The sequence below is a fragment of the Schistocerca cancellata genome, chromosome 10, assembly GCF_023864275.1.
Source record: "Schistocerca cancellata isolate TAMUIC-IGC-003103 chromosome 10, iqSchCanc2.1, whole genome shotgun sequence".
In the NCBI taxonomy this organism is placed as follows: Eukaryota; Metazoa; Arthropoda; class Insecta; order Orthoptera; family Acrididae; genus Schistocerca; species Schistocerca cancellata.
Window position 1 is genome coordinate 120,641,941 of NC_064635.1, and position 19,589 is coordinate 120,661,529.

The window sequence follows — 19,589 nt, forward strand, 5'->3', positions numbered from 1 at the left end:
GATGAATGGCAGCATTTTTTAAATGTATAATAATCGAAGTTTAATGCCAATGAGTAGGAGAAACCTCTATTAATGTTAAAGTACATTACTAGCAGTATGATGCTCGTCTGCTCCCATCATTAAATATGGCTTTCTCCATCTGCAGCTTGTACTGTTGCTGCAATAATTCCTCATTCATCTCAGTTTCACTTATATACTCTTCTTACAGCTTCACTTTCCTGTAACAACATCAGGCAACGCACAGTCTCATAATGGGCACTGATCATAATTTTTTGACTCATCTCTGAATATACGTGTACGGAGATACATTGTACAGTTGCTACCTATTCCCTTTCCTGTTCCACTCATAAATGGAGCATGGGAAAATGGTAGCTTGTATGGCATTGTACAAAGCTTATCTCCCTTACGAAAGCTGAACATAGAAGGCACCAGAACCTTTCTGCTGCCTGTTGCAAATGGTGGTTCTCTAACCTTCCTCCATAGCATGTCACAAATGATTGTCTCCTTTCCTCCAAGTAGTTCCATCTAATCTCTTAAGAGCACTTCCATTAACACTAGCACACTGACTGAATTTTTAATGAGCTCCTCGTCCGGGCCATGAAGGTCCAAGGGATGTCTACTGGCTGGCGTGTCAACTTCTGCTTTGCAGTATCATGTGGATGCGGTACGGAGGGGCACGTATTCGCCACCCCACTCTCCTGGCCATTTTGCAGACTATTCGGATCATGGAGTTGCTACAATTCGGTAAAGTAGCTCCTCGATTGGCATCATGAGGCTGAGAACAACCCGTACCAATGGTTCCACCAAGAAAGTGTACTGGGAATCGAACCCAGGTCCTCCACATAGCAGGCATCTACTACATCTGTTGATATTTTTAAAAAATCAGGAATCCAATATATCAATATTTAAAAAAAATATTGTTATCAGCCCTCGATATCTCAGAAAAATAGTACTGATACACCAACGAAAAAAATATCGACATTCCAGCCTATAAAAATGTCAACAAGCTAGCAGCCTGCTTATTTCCCTTAGAGCAAGAATTGAAAGGAAAATGATACATGTTCATATTTGGCGATATCCTCTTTGAAACTTCCTGGCAGATTAAAACTGTGTGCCCGACCGAGACTCGAACTCGGGACCTTTGCCTTTCGCGGGCAAGTGCTCTACCAACTGAGCTACCGAAGCACGACTCACGCCCGGTGCTCACAGCTTTACTTCTGCCAGTATCTCGTCTCCTACCTTCCAAACTGGCAGAAGTAAAGCTGTGAGTACCGGGCGTGAGTCGTGCTTCGGTAGCTCAGTTGGTAGAGCACTTGCCCGCGAAAGGCAAAGGTCCCGAGTTCGAGTCTCGGTCGGGCACACAGTTTTAATCTGCCAGGAAGTTTCATATCAGCGCACACTCCGCTGCAGAGTGAAAATCTCATTCTGGAGATATCCTCTTTGCTAAAAATGGTACCCACATGTAAGTGGCATAATAAAATTGCTTTTTAATGCAACTGGTATGCTATTTCTCCACATCGGGAACCTTGTTATTCCATTCACATCACCACCCACTACTGCAATCTGACTACTACTGTGTGCCATCTATAATTGGTTCACACAGTCAAAGAGTAAGACTGGGCATGATGGGAGCTCAAAAAGTTCTACTATAATTTCATATAGGCCTATTTACTGAAAACTGCGGAAAAATATAAAATAAAAATATCAGCACTCAATATTGCCATTTTGATATCGATATATTGATGAAAAAAATATTGCCAACATATATCTATATTTTTTGGAAAAATATTGGTATATCAATATATTATCAACAGTGCTACAGTCTATGCTGACCACTCAGCTGTGTAAGTGAACTTACTGACTTGAACTTCCCTACAAGAAATCCAGCAGCACACCTCTAAATTGTTTCAATGACTTCCTTTAATACTACTGGGTGGAGATGCCAAACATTCGAGCAGACCTTAAGACTGTGTCCATCTATCATTCTATATGCAGTCTCCTTTACAGGTGCATAAAGTTTACTCCCAACTTCTCAATAAACTGTAGTCTGTCACTCATTTTTCCAACAACTAACAAGCAATTGTTCCATTTCATGTCATTTTGCAAAGTTTTATTTATTGGAAATGCAGTCATGTCGTGCAAAGGTTTACATTCACATTACTCGTCTCTGCTATAAGCTACGATGGATTTCTGTCTATTCCTGCATTTGATAATATGGTATCAGTCACAAAATTCCAAGGACACACACACACACACACACACACACACACACACACACACACACACACACACACACACACTCTTGTCATTTTGTTTGTGAAATGATTTGTTACAACACACCTTGTGGTGAAAATCGTGTGTTGCCAGTCTCATCGCCATGTGTCAAATTTCATGGTTAGTTTCCATCCAGGTCCTGTCTTGCATAGCAGACATTGCATACAAGTCCTCTGGCATGTTGTTTTTCTTTTCCTGGAGATCTTGTAGAAGCTGTTTGAAATTGGCGCTGGCTGGGAGTATGAGCTCGCATCATAGATCCTCTGTGAGAAAGTCTCCCTGGTAAGCTCGTACACTAGCCTCGATCTCGAGTTCTGTGAGACTCCTAAAATTTTTTTCACGTACGTAGCCTTTACTCGCTCCAATTCTTCCAGCTGTTTGTATGTGAGGTATTCTCCCACTGATTCTAGGCCATATGGCAGTATCTTTAGCCTAAACAGGTTCATAGTTGTGGTGATCGATAGTTGGGTGATGTTTCTGACTTCATTCATAGCTCTAGTGGCCGCCACTGCTCTAAATCTTACACATAGTCTGAAACTTTTTCCTTTTGTTTGGATTGTGATGCCTAGATATTTGAAATTGTTAACCCTCTCGAGTGGTTTTCCATTGCACTTGATGGTCTCTGCTTCAGTGAGTCTTCCTCCTTTCCTGAACACTATCAACTCTGTCTTCTCTTACTGTGTTTAGCTCTACTTGCAGTTTGTCTATATCTGTCGCTGCGATGGCCGTGTCATCGTCGTATGTGTACGTGCTTGTTCCTGCCATTCCTTTCATGACACCGTGCGTGAGGGCATTAAACAGCCTAGGAGGACGCCATTCGTCTGAGGCAGCCAGTCGGATATGCCTTTCCATCACCTATCTGTATATGGTTTTCTGCCAGTATATTTGATATCAGGGTAATTGTACTCATTCTTCTAATTAGTTCCTCCACCTCGTCTATTAAAATTTTCTGTTTACCAGGTCGATGGCTTTTGAGTAGTCAACAAAAACCACAGTTTTCCTTCAGGTCTTCCTATCGCTGTTTAATTTGTTCCATCAGGTTTTCTATTGCCACGGTCGTTAACCATCCCTTCCTAAAACCGAACTTGTTCTCCGGTAGAAGGGGTTCGAACTGCTCTGCCAGTCTTTTGGCGAGGATTCCTGCTAGGAGTTCCAGTGGCATAGATTCCAATGCTGTTCGTCTGTAAGCATTTGGGTTCCCTGTGTCTCCTTTTCCCTTATATAATAGTTTGATTTGTACTTTCTCCATTCGCCCAGTATGCTTCTAGTTGCAAAGTTAAGCCTAGATATTTAATGGATACGAGTGAGTTAATTTCTCATAATCAGTGGCAGTAAACTCTGAGTTTTACTAACAAGCTGTCATTCATCGCAATGAACACGATTTCTGATCAAGTCATCCTGAATCCCTCTTCTGTCTTTCAATGAGAGACTTTTCCACATGCTAAAGTGTCAATACCAAACAGTTTTACTGGGTCTGTTCCAAAAATTATTCTTTAAGGAAATTTATTGCTTTTTAAAATACAAACCCTTAAAAGTCTTCAAAGCTCATTTCTTCTGCACCTATGTATCGCTGCCACTGCTTCATCCACAAGTCCACACAGGCTTCCTAGACAGTGCCATTGGCAATATCCTTAGGGCAGCGTGACAAAAATTCCCACCCCCCACCCGAGATTCAGGATCATACCTGAAAAGCAATGTCTTGTCACCTGTCACTACTCTGGAGGAGGAGGAGGAAGAAGAAGAAGAAGAAGACAGGGTCACTTTCCCAGTATTTCAACAACTAACGATACTGCAGCTACATGGCAGGTAACTGTGTTAAGTGCAGACAACAATGTTATCAAAAGCATAGACTATTACTCACAGCAAAGATGACATGCTGAGTTGAAGATAGGTATCATGAAGTGACTGCCTTTTCATCATGCACGTCTGCAACTCATCGTGTCATCTTTATGATGAGTAGCAATCTATCCTTTTCATACTGTTGTTGATAAACTTTCCACTGTTTCAGTGTTCAGTTTAAGTCAGCTCAAAAAATAACAGAGTTCTGAAAGTAGGATTCAGTATTTACAGGTGCAGATCAGTATTTTCTTCTCAAAACACCAGAGTAATTAAGCTACCAATATAACATAAACAGCAGTCATTTAACACCATTTGGACAGCAACTTTTTTTTCAAAGCAGCAGGTTTATCTCTAATTTACTGGCTTACATTTATCTGGAATAGTCACAAATGGTATTAAGCCGTATGGCGGTTTGTTGTAAATGCAACATAAAGTTCAAGTTTCTATGAATTTCTTGTCTTCTGATAACCCATACCTTAGCATTTGTTCTGTCTTACTGAGCGCTCTCCCTGGTTGTGACTGGATCGTTGGATCACAAAGAATGTATAAAAACATATCTGAGAAACCATTCCTTACATTTGGACCTATGTCAATTGTCTACACTGTGTACGCTTTCCAGAAATCTAGGCATATAGACCTGCCTGTCTGCCTTTGTACATAGTACAACGTACATACTGTATGAAAAGAACAAGCTCTCTCATACCAACAATTCCTTCAAAAGATATGCTGATTTATGGACAGAAGCTTTTCCCTTTAGGAAAATCATTGCATTCGAGCTTCAAGATGATAAGAGTGAAATGCAATGGACACTGTAAAAAATTGCCAACTGAATTTCCAGGAGATTGAGCTGCCATAACATATATAAGTGACTGTTTCTTTTTATTTCTCCGTCTCAACTGTCCTACAAACGTTGTCAATTTTGGCTGCAAGGTTCAGCCTTTGTGTAGTGCAGAAAAGAATGAGGTATTCAACTGTAAAAATATGCAAGGTACGCAAAGAGTTTAATTTTGTGTGCGTGTGTGTGTGTACGTCACAATCATTATGAGGGGATGCTGACTCCATTTTTTCAATCATTACGAAGGGATGCTAACTCAATATTCCAGGTAAGCAAATGGCAAATTGTGGAACTAAAAATGGAAGGCATATATTGTCATCAGGGTCCTAATGTTAGCTGTCAGTGTGAATGGTGGTGTTTCTTACACACTGAAACCGTCATTGGCTCACAATATCAGAGCTTTTACCTACTACACCTTATTTTACAGTTTTAATTTGCGAGTATATTTCATCAGTAAGATGACCTAAGGAAACATGCCACTCATCTGGCATACTATGCATCAGTATGCTTCAGTGATGGAGCATAGCTGGAAGTTCCCTGGGACAAGAATTGTGACACATAAAACTCCAAATTCAAAAGATCAGTTTGTAATAAGAAAGAAAAGCGACTGAATCAGTATATGAGTAATTGTTTGAGAAAGAAACCAATATTTTCCACTGAACCTAGCTGAGGAGTAATTTATGTTGAGTTGATGTAGTCATTGAAAAGAACAACCAATTCAAATCATCAATGCTTATGTTCTACTTTCTGAATAATTTTGGATGAAACTGTTGTTGTTTAAAAGAAGTACTGTGAGCAAATGATACTAACAAATATTGAGTTGCTGCACTAATCTCACACTGACACAGTTTAATGGAACAGATGTGTCACAGAGCTCTATCAGCACGAGGGGGGGGGGGGGGGAGGGGGGTTAAGACATAGTTGTGCCACGTAAGTCACTATCAGTCAATGGAACACAGGTACTCTTTGTTATCAATAAAACAGGGTATTCTTTGTTATCAATAAAACAGAACATTCTGATGTTATTCAGACACCTAACAGGAGTGCAGGCAAGAGGTGGTGGTAGTGAACACAAGGCACTAACACTGATGCAAAAGTGTCAAGTCACTGTGCAAACTATGTTTGAAAACCTCTATGTAACTGCATGGCATATCTGCAAAAGCATTATTCTGATGCAAGATAATAGCCAGTAGCATTTCACAGCCATTCATAACTAGAACTGGAGAGTGGGAATGGAAAAGGTTGTAAGAGCCACTTTTTAAAAAAAAATGTTTTTTTCAAAACTGTTTTGTTCTCAGTACACTGTTGCACGTCCTTAGACTTTATCCAGAAGCCAAACCATGGAGAAAGTCATTTGAACATTCATTAGTAGATAGTACATGATCTTTGTGCCAAGTTGTGCTTCCTCTGGAGTTCCAAAATTTAGAAGACACGAGAAGTGGTTTTTGTTGGCTACAGTTTGATTCGTTAAAAACCTAATGCTATATTTCAACACAAATAAAATGCTGTTTTGTCAAAAACTGACATTTTTGAGACTGTTGCTGTGTATGAAATAGAAGTTGATTGTTGTAAATAAGAAAATAGCATGTAACCACTGTTAATAATGATAATTATTTAAGCAAAAAAGCACCATTACCAGTTTTTTCAAATGTCTGTTCACGTTTATATTACATCTGTTGTTGTTTACATTAGTTGTTGCATAAAAAAGCTAACAACGAATGCAAACAATAACAAATGTGAACAGCTGTTTGAAGATTAACATTTCAACCCGAAAACTGTAATGGCGCTATTTTTGGAAAAAAAAGGCATTAATAACAGTGGCTGGCTGCTGCTTCCTTCCCTGCAAGAATCAACTTGTATCAGCCTTCTTTAAAACCAGTCAATTTCCTGGCATGGCACTTAACACATTCTTAATGAAGTATTAAATTTACTAATTTGTCTCACTATTTTTTGCAGTGATGCAGTGAGCGCCATAATTATGCAGTATCTGATTATCTTCTTAATTTTTGGATACAAATCACTTACATACAAATAGATATACATTGTTTTTTCATTCTCCTGATAAATATCAGATTTTTTACACGAAACAGTTTCGTAACACTTTATACAGGATTAATGTTGGTGCCAGTGATATTCACCTTATTGTGACCATATTCAATTTCTCTCCAAACAGTGCATCCTTGCGGATGATGAAAGAAGAATTACCAGATGGACAGCATAACAGACTGTACAGTAAATTCCAAAAGCATGGGCACAAAAAATGTGGTTTGATGCTCTAACACACATCTCCACGATTGATGCAATTATGTAAAACTGTCCAAAATGAAACTCTCTTCCTCCCCCCCCCAAAAAAAACCTCCCCCCAGGCAACATATTCTTCCTCCCCCCCCCCAAAAAAAACCCTCCCCGCATGCACCATATTATTTCTCCCATCCAGGTAAGTACGAACACCCTCTGTGGAAGAAAGGGAAATTAAAGTTAAGTATCACTCCGACATAAAGGCCATTAGAGATATAAGACTAACTCAGCGGTTAAGGTATAAGAATACTGGGGAAGAAGCTATACTTAATGAAAGTTTGAAACCATAAATCAGGCCATGAAGTGTGTCTAGCTAGATCAGTCAACAAGAACATTACTCATGGAAAGCAAGGGTGTAAATGTGATTAAGTCTAATTTCTTTTTAACCTGTCTGGAAAGTTAATGTAGGAAAGCATAACAGGTGGACATATGAGGACGAACCTCATACTGCGAAAACTCTCCCTCCCCTCCCTTTCTTCCCACGGAGAGAAGCTGTAGGCAATGTAAGTCGTGAAAGTTCGTTCCAAATAATGACATGAAGTGTTCTATTAATGCGGATCTTGGAAAAAAGTGTCCTACAGCAAATGTAAAAGATTTTAAACGTGTGATGGACATAGTCCACACCTCATAATTGTATAATGCGTAAGGAAATTGTGAGTCAGTAAACAACTGCATCATCTGCACCAAATTTCAAATGTATTGCAATAACAACGTCACAAATGGCAAATATGGACTAGCATTCATAGTGTACAGCAGTTCCTGTTGCCAATGAACAATTATGGCCGATTTGTGCTTCCTGTGGACCACAAATATTCTCTAAAGACCAGATGCCAGATCATTTTTCATGTTGTTGTTGTTGTTGTTGTTGTGATCTTCAGTCCTGAGACTGGTTTGATGCAGCTCTCCATGCTACTCTATCCTGTGCAAGCTTCTTCATCTCCCAGTACCTACTGCAACCTACATCCTTCTGAAGCTGCTTAGTGTATTCATCTCTTGGTCTCCCTCTACGATTTTTACCCTCCACACTGCCCTCCAATACTAAATTGGTGATCCCTTGATGCCTCACAACATGTCCTACCAACCGATCACTTCTTCTGGTCAATTTGTGCCACAAACTTCTCTTCTCCCCAATCCTATTCAATACTTCCTCATTAGTTATGTGATCTACCCATCTAATCTTCAGCATTCTTCTGTAGCTCCACATTTCGAAAGCTTCTATTCTCTTCTTGTCCAAACTATTTACCGTCCATGTTTCACTTCCATACATGGCTACACTCCATACAAATACTTTCAGAAACAACTTCCTGACACTTAAATCTATACTCGATGTTAACAAAGTTCTCTTCTTCAGAAACGCTTTCCTTGCCATTGCCAGTCTACATTTTATATCCTCTCTACTTCGACCATCCCTTTACTACTTTAAGTGTCTCATTTCCTAATCTAATTCCCTCAGCATCACCCGACTTAATTCGACTACATTCCATTATCCTCGTTTTGCTTTTGTTGATGTTTATATTATATCCTTTCAAGACACTGTCCATTCCATTCAACTGCTCTTCCAAGTCCTTTGCTGTCTCTGACAGAATTACAATGTCATCGGCGAACCTCAAAGTTTTTATTTCTTCTCCATGGATTTTAATACCTACACCGAATTTTTCTTTTGTTTCCTTCACTACTTGCTCAATATACAGATTGAATAACATCAAGGAGAGGCTACAACCCTGTCCCACTCCCTTCCCTACCACTGCTTCCCTTTCATGCCCCTCGACTCCCTTTCATGCCCCTCGACTCTTATAACTGCCATCTGGTTTCTGTACAAAAACTTCCTGGCAGGTTAAAACTGTGTGCCTGACCGAGACTTGAACTCGGGACCTTTGCCTAGTTCTGCAAGGTTCGCAGGAGAGCTTCTGTAAAGTTTGGAAGGTAGGAGACGAGATACTGGCAGAAGTAGAGCTGTGAGGACCGGGCGTGAGTCATGTTTCGGTAGCTCAGATGGTAGAGCACTTGCCCGCGAAAGGCAAAGGTCCTGAGTTCGAGTCTCGGTCGGGCACACAGTTTTAATCTGCCAGGAAGTTTCATATCAGCGCACACTCCGCTGCAGAGTGAAAATCTCATTCTGGTTTCTGTACAAATTGTAAATAGCCTTTCGCTCCCTGTATTTTACCCCTGCCACCTTCATTTTTCATGGTGGAAATAAATCCTTAACAATTCAAAAATAAAGAGCTTTATACATGAGTCAGTCCCCTTCCATCTCCCGTGAATCATATTAGCCACATCTCGCTCTGATATGGAACATTTCACTAGGGTCACAATTTTCTTTGTGAAAACATGGATACATGCAAGTCATTTACTTAACTGGATTTGGTTTTGTTTTAATCTTAATTTAAAGTTAAATTTGCTAAATGTTAATACAACCATATCACATTGTCAATTCAGACATCAATCTGTGAATTGCAAGGAGATGTTAAGAAAAATTTTGTTGTCATTGTTGAAACTTACTTTATCTGCCAGCAATTTCAATTCAGAACGGAAGTGATCAAATACTTTTCTGACAGCTAACTTTACATTTCTGTGCAACAGTAAGGTTAAGCTGTGGCTAGTAGATGTTAGTTTTGTTCGTAGTGTTATATTCACGAATGCCTCTATTATTACCAAATAGTGTCTGATTCTTCACAACAATCATTTTAAACAGTTGCAAACATGAACTTTGAGAATCGACACCAGATTTTATCCCTTCAAAACGTTTCTGTGTAACGAATGTTTTGTACCTGTGTGTGCAACTCCTTCACAAAATTATTCTGTACATGTACAAAGCAAGGAAGGAAGCCAAGTTTCTGATGCTGTATTCACCAAATCAGCTATTACACATAAAGCAAATGTTCCTGAGGTCAAGCATTCAAGAAGGTCTATAGTACGGGAATGAATCAAATATAAATGAGACCTTTTTTTAATATTTTTATTTGGCAATAAAAGTACACACACAGATAATTTTTCTAAATATACACAAATTTTTTCCACTGAATAGGTGACCGATATCCTGCCTCGTAGAATGAAGTCGATTCTGTATGCAGCCAACAGTGCATACAGGCTTCAATCCATCATGATGAACCTTTGGACCACCCAAGGAAGCTATGACAGATCACAGGCACAAAAGTTGCCGGCAAATTGGTCTGGGATGAAGGGATAGTGTTCAAGTTTTTCCCATACAAGTTGCTCCATTTTTGTTTTATTAGGGCTGCTTTGTGGGGCCACGTGTAGTCTGGCAGAAGAATCACTTCTCTCATTGATAAGTTTATTCTTGGAGATATGCCTCTCTAACATCACTCAAACAATCACAGTAATATGCAGCATTTATTGTCAGATGCCTGTGCAAAATAGCAAAATGTGACAGCATGCCACTGGGAGGGCGGGGGGGGGGGGGGGGGGGGGGGGCGGCGGGGGGGGGGGGGAGGGTGTAAGAGGGCATTTGCCCTGACCTTGCCGGCTGACAGCTATGACTTCACTTTCAACAATCCATGCTACCCCTCCTTTCTTCATTCTCTGCTTGCTTATTTTGATTCAAGGTGATGTAATGATGGACCCATGCTCCATCACAGGCGATAATGTGAGTCAGAAATGAGTCTCCCACCTCCTGAAATGTAGCCAACAGTTGTTCCAACACCTGCAAATTGTTCAATTTCTAATGAGTTGCCAAAAGGTGAGGAACCCATCCAAAACCCATTTTCCTGAGGCCTAGCTCATCTATGGCTGCCTTAAATTATTCCAACCTTATCTGCAATCTCAGCAACCATCAAAATACCTCTCACCCTCAAGAAGCTGCTGAAACATGGTGAATGTTGCTGCTTTTGGTACTGCTGGTGGAGGAGTGTATGAATGCAGCCCTCATTCTAAATGGGCTTGTGAACCTCCACGAACTGCTCAGGCCAAGCAAATACTGAACATCCTCAAACTCTGTCTTCCTGGTTGTTCAATCTCCTGAGGATTTCGCCTGCTTTTACACTTTCCAGAGCAAAAAACTTGACAATAATGTGTTTCACAAACAGAGACCGGTACTTCTTGCCCAAACATAGTTATAATGAGTAATGACTTAAGCAAGTGGCCCTGCTCGACTACTTCCCCCACTCTTCACGTCCCTCATTCAACACAGAGTAGTGGGAACTCTCACATTTCAAAACTGCACATGCTGCATTAACAATCTCTTTTACATTCGATTTACTCTCGTATTTTATTTCCAATTCAAGTTATAATAAACATGAATGCCCAGGAATTTTAAACAATCAGTTTCAGGTATTTCCTTTCCCTCGTGCAGGATTGTTATTAACTACATCTTCCACTGTGCAGAATTGAATATGATGTGGTTTTCCTAGATTAAGTGACAGGCTATTTACCGAGAAGCAATCAGCGATGATTCTGAATACTTCATTTGTTGCTGATTCTGTGATTGTAGGTTTTGTTTGGCTTCTTTATGATGAATGTCACGATTTAGTGTTATAGGTTGCTATGTGAAACAAAGCAAGACTGGAGAGACTCAAATGTTAAAACTACCAAATTTACCCAGGATAGAGGTTCAAGCTGGTACATTCACCATAATATACACAAATCACTTGGTAGACAACCTAGGTATACACGTCCAAAATTGTTACCAGATCACAGTGCTCTGTACAGAAGGACTGTTATCATTGGCATACTGTTATTAAATGCAGATATATCTGCAAATGGTCAGTACCTGGTGCCGTCTATCAATGGAACTATAAGTTATCTGCGTTAAGAAGTTAAATAACTCGGTACTGTCTGATTACACCATAAGGGATAAATTGATCAAACCAGTCACATAAATGAAACATTTATAAGTATTCATCTGCAGGTAATTATGGCACAGCTGACACATAGGTTATTGAAGCTTCTGAAAAAGACTGTCAGATGTATTGCAAATCTGCTCCCAAGACAAATGCGCAGAAATAAATTCAGTGAACTTATCATCATGACTTAACCACGCACGACATATTTCTGCAGCAAATTAACAATTGAAAAAATGCACTGTTCAGTTATATAGACACATGCAATACAAGAAACAAAGATGATTATTATCCATGTAATAAATGCCTTGAATTAGCTGAAAAGGATCCCTCAGTTGTTGAGAACATTTCAAACAATGAACTAGCACACAGGATAAAATGCACAGAAAAGACATTCACATTCAAAAATAAATTTATGATGTTACTTAATGTCACCTTCTTTCTATAGCTTAAAAGAATACCTCACAGAAGCTGGAAAGTAGAGACTATCTTCTTCAAACAAGAAATTCTTAAGATGTTTGTCTATACATGAACCAGGAACCATATACACTAAATTTACGTTCTTCTCCTTTATACCAGAATGGTCCTGTTGCCGCTTGCTCTGTTTTGTGTGTCCCAGGTAACTTGGACACACAGGACTCTATAGAAGTGAAACTTTTTAATCAAAATGGATAATTCAATTAAGAAAACTAACAATTATGAGACAAGAGTTGCTACCCAGTATTTAGCTTTCAGAATTGAAACACGGTTTACTGCCAACAGATACACATCAAAATAAAAGATCCTATTGTTCTCTCCTACCTCAGGAAGATCGATGCACTAAGCCTACAATAACTTACCTTAATGAAGGACTTTGCTGAGAACCTAAGAAAATTCTGGTCCTACATAAAATCACTAAGCAGATCGAAGGCTTCAATCCAGTCACTCATTGACCAGTCTGCTGTGGCTATAGAACACAGTAAAACAAAAGCCAAAGTCAAACTGCATGTCTGAAAAATCATTCAAAGGAGGACTGAACAGACATGCTATCATCTGACCATCAGACAGACTCCTGTAAGGACGACATAGAAACAGGCATCCTTGGTGTCAAGAAGCAACAGAAAGAGTTGAACATAAATAAGACCAATTTGTTTTCACAGACAGTTGTCTATGGCATTGGTCCCTTACTTAGCTAGCATTTATCACAAATCTGTAGCCCAGTGTAACGTCCAAGAGACTGCAAAAAAGCACAGGTGACTCCTGCATATAAGAAAGGTAAACGAATGGACCTGCAAAATTACAAACCAATAACCTTAACCTAGTATGCTGCAGAATTCTTGAACACTTTCTACGTTCGAATATATTAAATTTCTGGAAATACGGAAGTGTCCGATCCCGCCTGTCTGCTTTGACCCATGACATCACAAATATGGCGGAAATGACCATAAACCATGATTCCAATACGAGGCATATAAAGTCAGTACGTACACATTATGAGGACAAAAATACATCGAAAAACACACACACTTTCCACAAAAAGTCTAATGACACTAACGGGACAAACATGGGAAATGGGATGTTTTTGGGTGGGGGAAAACTAAATATAAACAAATTTAGACACCCACCCCCATACAAAACCACACAAAATGACGAAAAAAACCGACATAACAAAACTCCCCAAATACCACTAAACACAATATCATCTGGAATCGGACACTTCCCTTGACCTATGTAGCTCAACAGCAGCTCTCGATCCCATAAATTAGGATCAAACACTTCCCTTGGCCTATATAGCTCAAAAACATCTCCCGATACCAATATCAACATACACAGCCACACATTGGGATCAAACACTTCCCTTGACCTGCGCACTGTTAATTTTATCCGTCATATCCATTCCTGAACAAAAACAACAACCAATTAATCTTACTAAAATTACCACACGATGTACAGTGAACAACACTAAATTAACCTTCACACAAAATCGTTAACTCACTGAAACGAATTCCACTACAAACACAGCCGACACTCGAACAATTCTGGATAATGAGCAAAAGCAAACTGAGCCCATTACACCACACAAACGAAAACCCTAAACATACCACCAGAGAGCACAACAAACCACAACACGACGACATCTACAAACACACCACACTCACAAACCAAACTCCGCGCCGTCATGACGTCACGCTCGACAACAACCTTACGTGGGATCGGACGCTTCTGTCGACCCAAATTTCCTTGTGACTGAAAAACTATTGTCTGCATATCAGCACGGATTTACAAAGCATTGCGTGCATGAAAATCAGTTTGCTCTTTTCTCACACAATATCCTGCAAACTACGGATGAAGGGCAACGGGCAGATTCCTTATACCTAGATTTCCAGAAAGTGTTTGACACAGTGCCCCAGTACAGACTGTTAGCAAAGGTCCAAGTGTATGGACCCCAGACATGTGAGTGGATCAAAGACTTTTTAAGTAACAGAACTCAGTATGTTGCCGGTTACCAGAGACAATGGTGTAGTCAGGAGTGTCCCAGGGAAGTGCTCCTGTTCTCTATAAATATAAATGATCTCATGGATAGAATGAGCACAATCTGCAATTGTTTACTGATGACTCTGTAGTATAAGGGAAATTACTGTCATTTAGTGACTGTAGAAGAGTACAGGATAACTTAGACAAAATTTGCATTACGGGTGATGAACTGCAGTTTGCTCCCAATATACAAAAATGTAAGTTAATGCAGATGAATAGGAAAAACAATCCTGCAATGTTCAAATACAGTATTAGAAGTGCACTGACTGATGTTTGTTAAATATACAGGTGTAGTGCTGCAATCAATATGAAATGGAACAAGCAGGTAAGGGTGGTAGTAGGGAAGGCGAATGGTTGACTTAGGTTTATTCGGAGAGCTATACTTCAGAGCAATTCAAAAGCATGCATCTGGAATTGTTACCTGTACATTCGATCATCACATGAGTGTTGCGGAAATGCTTTGTGAACTCACATGGGAAGCCCTGGAGGGAATACAATTGTTTTCGTTTTGTTTCGTTTTAGGGAGCAAAAACAACTAGGGTCCTATGCGCCCATTTCAGAACCATAGAACATGAAGACAAAAATGGAATTAAAAACGACTACACATTAAGCCCAATTGATGGAAGGAAGGACAGCTAAAAACAGATAGCTGGAGACAGGTTCATAAAATACGGCATACAGAAACGGAGGTCCTGAACTAAAAATTAAATGTCCTATGTTATGATGGATAAAAAGTAAAATGCGGTCAACAGCCTGTGTGTCATTCGCCAAAACAGCTGATAACTCAGACGGCAAACATAAATGAGAACGTAAGTGGTTAAAAAAGGGCATTCCATAAGGAAATGACGAACCGTCAAAGGTTGAGTGCAATGAGCACAAAGTGGTGGGGGAGCACCACTTAACAAATGGTGATGGCTAAAAGACAATGCCCAATATGCAACCTAGCTAAAATGATCTCCTCATGGCGAGAGAGCCGAGAGGAGGTAGTCCAAGTTGGTAGGAGAGGCGAAGAGGCTTAACAACACGAAGCTTGTTCCCACAAAGGGAGGACCAGTGGTGATGCCCAAGTGACACCATTCTGGCAAATGAAGGCCAAGATGAACACGGACCACCACATGAAGCAAAGGTGGTGAAGGGTTCACACCCACCGGGAAACTGGCAGATAGCATGAAGTTAAGCTACCGGAGGAAGAACCGAGAGCGAACTTCAGGAGGTAACATACTGACAATCAAAGGAGTCATTGACGAAGGAAGCATAGGATGGGTAGCCATGCATGATGGACAAATGGCATGTGTACCTGCTCAGGAGGAAATCGCAGTGGTATAACTGCAGTAGTTCAGCAGTCTCTGCAAAGAGACTCTCAACCGGGTAAAGTGGTTTACAAGTATTTTACCATACATCCCAGCAGCATGACGTATTCTTTTGATGTTTTCAAGTCTTCTTGAAATTCTTCCAGCATTTCAAGAATCAAAGTGCTGGTTGCAAGTTGCCAAAACCAACGAACGTGATTCCGAAATAAAGGTTGTCGTAACGGAGCGACATGTAGCGTCGCCTAATGCCCACGTTCACATCATATTTAACGCACTTTTCATTAAAAAAAAATCCACCCATCACAGTAAATTCAGAAAACGGGTATCAGATAATGGGGACGTGTCCCACGAGTATTTTGATGCATACCATGCACACACAATCGCATACAAATCACGAAAATTCAAGTAGTCCACCACGCAACTTATGCCAACAACAGACAATATTTTCTTCACAATAAAAGACAAAATCTCCAAACAAATAAGGTGTTCTAAAGTCAGCTGTATTCTAAACTTCACCAGGAATTACTGCATTCCGAAAATGTTTTCAGAATCATTCATAAACAACAGTTCGTAATGAATAACTGATGAAATAAATAGTAATAAAAATGAATAACAGTTTTAATACTTCAATAAAGTCAAACCGAGACAAAGAAAGCCGACGGTCTGCTAAAGTATGGAGCGAATTATATGTAACACTGAACAAAGTAAACACAACGAATTTCAACACTGCACATAACATGTTACAATATCAACAAAATTGGGACAAACATGGGGGAGTTAATGACAGCAGGAAACTAAAATGGTGAAAAACAATTTTAACACAGGATACATAAATACACATCAATATATGTAACCCACCATTCTCATTCAGTCGTACACAAATATTCTTACCTGTCAGTTTTTAAACTGCGGCGGTTACATATTTCCTTGCACCACCCCTGCTACGCTGTTACACTAAAGCACTATTTATCTAAGAGAAACCGCACTCTTTAAGCAGTAAACAATTCAAATATGAAGAGCTCACTTCATATAAATATACAACAGACATATAATCCAAAAACAGGCAGCGGCATTTTGGATCACTTTAATCAAAGATCTTCTGACAACCAGTACGCAAGTTTAGCGTGCACACAGATAATGATTTTCACTTCCGCATGCATATTGTATGTTCAAAGTGTAGGGTTATCGCAAGTAGTATCAATACAACAATCAATTTTTAGCCAAATAAATATTCCATATTACATTTAACTGTAAAACACAGAGCAGGATTAGGTCAGGTGGTTACAATGGTGTCGTGTATAGAAGTTGCAGTCAATCGCCACCGTAAGTCAAGATTATTTAGTATCAGTAAAGTGCATATTGTGCAATAAAATCGCGTCAAGAGCCGTCCGTATACGCTTAGTTATATATAAATCATATCATTCGCATTGCTTCGTTAAAACAAATCGTCAAAATATATCGTGTGCTTGTGGGACGAGGTGCAACGGTTGTTTTACCGTGACTGAAAGGTGCAATTGTTAAAAACCATTCAGAAGCGAAGATCGTATAAAATATATTTCTTATTCAAGGCATCCGGTTTCAATAGTCTTAGATGTCATCTTCAGGTCTTAGACTTTTTTTGTAAAAAATATATTCGTTGTACGCTGAGCCTCATTCACAAGATGTCAAGTGGATAAAACTCTGACATTTAACATGAGGCTCAGCGTAAAATGGACATGTTTTACCACAAAAAAGTTTAAGACCTGAAAACGACAGCTAAGACTGTTGAAACCTATTGTCTTGAATAGAAAAAATATTTTTTGTGCCATATAGGCTTTTGAATGGTTTTAACAAAACAGATCGCTCTTCAATACTCCCAGAATGAGGAAATTCAGACGAAACGCTCAATACCACCCATGGACTTAAAGTAGTGGAAGAATTTTAAGAAGACTTGAAAACATCAAAAGAACACGTCATGCTGCTGGGACGTATGGTAAAATACTTGTAAACCACTTCACCGAGATCGAACATCTAAACCTGCTTCAGAAGCACTCGAGGTTTCTTCATATAATATAGCCCGAAATTTAGTTTTAGTCGACGAATCTAAAGCTATTGAGACTTAAAAATCAAATAACATACACCAATCTGGATAGCTAACAACAAAACGCTCAAAGCCCAAGCTAGGTCACAGTTAGTAGAACTCTACTGTCGAAAAGAAAGATGTGCAACAGTTTAACAACGACACAGAAATGACAAAAATAAACTTGGAGCTGGATTGCAGAAATTCTCGAAACGACTGTAAAAAAAAATCGTGAGTTAAAAATCAATGTCTCATGATTCTCAGCAGTGCAAATGATGTGTACAAAACGGAACTCAAAATTGTCACCACAGCTGTGAGAGATAGATTATGTAAAATAGATGGTCAAAAGGCGATTGTGATAGGTATACCACACAGGCATGACCTTATGGAATCTTCTGTTGTAAACAAAGAGATCCAAAAGGCCAACATGACTTAAAGACGTTTCTGCCAGTCCATTCAAAATGCTTCTTTCGTCAGCATAGATGCACTGGAAAGAAAACACTTTCTGGCACAGGGCATTATCTGAATAAAAGGGACAAATCATTACTCAGTCATAGAATTACCGTGATTCTGGGAAGTGTCCATCATAGAAATGAGAACTGTGACATTGTTGCACTGTCATCAGAATAAAAGGCATGAAATAGCATGCACAACTAAGGCCATCATAGGCCTGCAAACTTCTTCTTTACCAGCTGATCCAGCAGACGAGGATACTGTCACTGGATTCCCATCTGCACTCAAAGCAACAACAAAGGCAGTAGAATACACTGAAACACCACCAATAGGAGGAGAGAATACAACTGTAAGTCTGTTTGCACTCAGAGCAACATGAACAACAACAACAGCATTAGAAGATGTAGAAAAACCACATAAAGAAGAAGAGGGACCAACTGCAAATGAAATGTGTAGTGTAACTAGCACCACAATAAGAAGAACTAAATGTTTAACAGTATTTCATCAAAATATACAATCCATAAAGAATAAAGTTCAGCAACTAGAATTAGAACTGCAAACACTAGATACTACCATTGTATGTATTGCTGAACATTGGTGTTAGGAAAATGAAATTCTTTGTTTTGCATTCACATCATATGACCTGGGCTGTTCCTGTAGGAGAATTTCCATGGAATGTGGGGATTCATGCATTAAAGGGGAAAAAGGTATTACATTTAAAATCAGAAAAAACTTACAGCATTAAGTGAAGACAAATATTTTCAATTATCAGCGGTTGAAATAACAGAAAACAACAGGTCGAAAAAATTAATTGTATTTTGTTTGTGTAGGACACTTAGCGGTAATCTGGACATTTCTTTCCTTAAAACTCAATCAGATCTTGGACAAAGTACCTAGTCCAAAAATGAACACTGTCATATGTGGGGATTTAAATACCGACACAATGAAATCAGATGAAGTTAGTAATACATACTATAATATTATCTGTAGCAATGGCATGGTGTCACTCATAGACTGTCCAACTAGAGTGGGCTAACAATCTTCCTCAATAATAGCTAATGTGACAACAGACATGGAAATAAAGCACTGCAAGTTACTTGTTCAAAGTCTAGGCCTATCAGATCAACTCTGTCAGATATTAAAAGCAAGGATTTATGTAGAAAAGTCTGTTATATTGAACACATACAAAAAGGTCTTCACAAAAGCAAACG

At 39.4% G+C, this 19,589-nt stretch overlaps 1 protein-coding gene across 1 annotated transcript in view; it reads right to left on the minus strand.

The window, feature by feature from the left end:
• The window catches only part of LOC126106182 (uncharacterized), a 32,235-nt gene extending 15,311 nt beyond the window's left edge, over nt 1-16,924 (minus strand). The window contains exon 1 of the mRNA XM_049912419.1: nt 16,758-16,924. The gene's annotated coding sequence lies outside the window, so the exon portion shown is untranslated. The remainder of the gene's footprint in view (nt 1-16,757) is intronic.
• Nucleotides 16,925-19,589: the final 2,665 nt, after the last annotated feature.